This window comes from Pristis pectinata, chromosome 8, assembly GCF_009764475.1.
Source record: "Pristis pectinata isolate sPriPec2 chromosome 8, sPriPec2.1.pri, whole genome shotgun sequence".
Taxonomy (NCBI): Eukaryota; Metazoa; Chordata; class Chondrichthyes; order Rhinopristiformes; family Pristidae; genus Pristis; species Pristis pectinata.
In genome coordinates, this window is record NC_067412.1 from 10,422,964 (window position 1) to 10,424,555 (window position 1,592).

A 1,592-nucleotide genomic window follows, 5' to 3' on the forward strand; every position below is an offset into this window, starting at 1 on the left:
CAACTGTGTCTATAGTTGAACTAGCCACAACTGCTATAAGTCAACAATTTGAGACATTGGCTCAGTTTTCCTCCTCTGTATTAACACATCCTGATCTTCTATTTGCATCATGCTCTAATTCCCCCAATGACAATTCATCCCCACAGCAATCCTGGCCTCAACCTTCCACAGATATTCCCTTTGTCCTCTCCATCCCCTACTTTCCCCACCTCCTCTGCAACTTAAAATGCAAGCACCCACCAAATACTACACCATAATTATCATATTATAATTATTTTGGTGATACCAAGTGAACATTTGGCCAGGACAATGATGATAATGCTCCTGCTCTTCTTTGAAATAGGGTTAAGGGATCTCTTATCCTAACCTGATAGAGCAGGTGGAGAGTCACCTTAGCATTACTTCCAAAAAAATGTACTTAAAACAGTTCAGCAAAAAATTGCTTTGATAAAAATGAAACAGCATAAAAAGCAGGCATCCTGATTGACCCTTACATTATGTCAATATTTGATAAAGATTAACAATGTGAATAACTGGTTAATTTGTTTATGGTGATGTGGGCTAAAAGTAATATTAAATAATGCCCCCTGTTCATCTGAACAATATCAAGGGCATCTTTATCAGCCTCATGAAGTTGGGTTTAAAGGCATCTCATCCTAGTGTTTACTTTCCAGTGCAACAATGAACTTTGCGCTGTTGGAGATCCCATCTTAAAAGTTCCAATGGGACTATTTTGAAGAAGAGCAATGGAGCTTTGCTGGTAATGTGGGCAATGTTTATCCCTCAATCTGCATTTCTAAAACAGATTAATTGAATTGGGGGAACTTTAGTGTTGAAATATGCTTTGGAATGTCTGAAAAAGGTTGTAATTGACATTATTTAAATGTCATTGTCTGTCAATGTAAACATCCTAAACACTCCATTTATCTGTCAACCTAGAAAGGGCTTTAACTGATTAAGAGGCACAAGGCTGAAGGTGATGCCACTAAGGCACCAATCTTTGGTAAAAATGAAACCGCATAAAAATCAGGCACTCTCATTGATCTACATTATACATTAAAAAGATGAACAAGGTGAACAACTGGTTAATTTGGTTTTGGTAAGACCAAGAAAGAAATTTGAAAGAATGCCCCCAGTTCTCTTTGAACAATATCAATGGCATCTTTAGCAGTCTCATGAAATGGCACCTTATCCTTGCATTGACAGTCCAGTAAGGGATTATATGACTTACTCCAAATATTGAAATGTCACATATTCTGATTAACCTGCTCAATGTTGCCCTTACCATGATTGTCTGTTACCTTGACATATCACTTCAAATGCAGGAGATAATGTACAATGTATCATGGGTGTTAATCCCTTGTCAGTGAGGGCAGCAGATGAGAAATCAAATTTGATTCTGGGGGTTTATCTTTGCTGTGTCATGAACTTTTATAGTGACTACTGTCAATTCTGGGCAGATGGCAAGGCTTTGGACAGGGGGCAGAGAGTATTTATCCAAAAGGGACCAGGGACACAGGTCTTTGGGCATGTACACGTCTATACAAGGTGGGACTGTTCTCCACTGGACAGGTTGCAACAGAGTGACTGAT

At 38.7% G+C, this 1,592-nt stretch overlaps 1 protein-coding gene across 1 annotated transcript in view; it reads right to left on the reverse strand.

Moving 5' to 3' along the window:
• acsm3 (acyl-CoA synthetase medium chain family member 3) overlaps positions 1-1,337 on the reverse strand; it is a 41,729-nt gene extending 40,392 nt beyond the window's left edge. Inside the window, exon 1 of the mRNA XM_052021194.1 lies at positions 1,286-1,337. The gene's annotated coding sequence lies outside the window, so the exon portion shown is untranslated. The remainder of the gene's footprint in view (positions 1-1,285) is intronic.
• Positions 1,338-1,592: the final 255 nt, after the last annotated feature.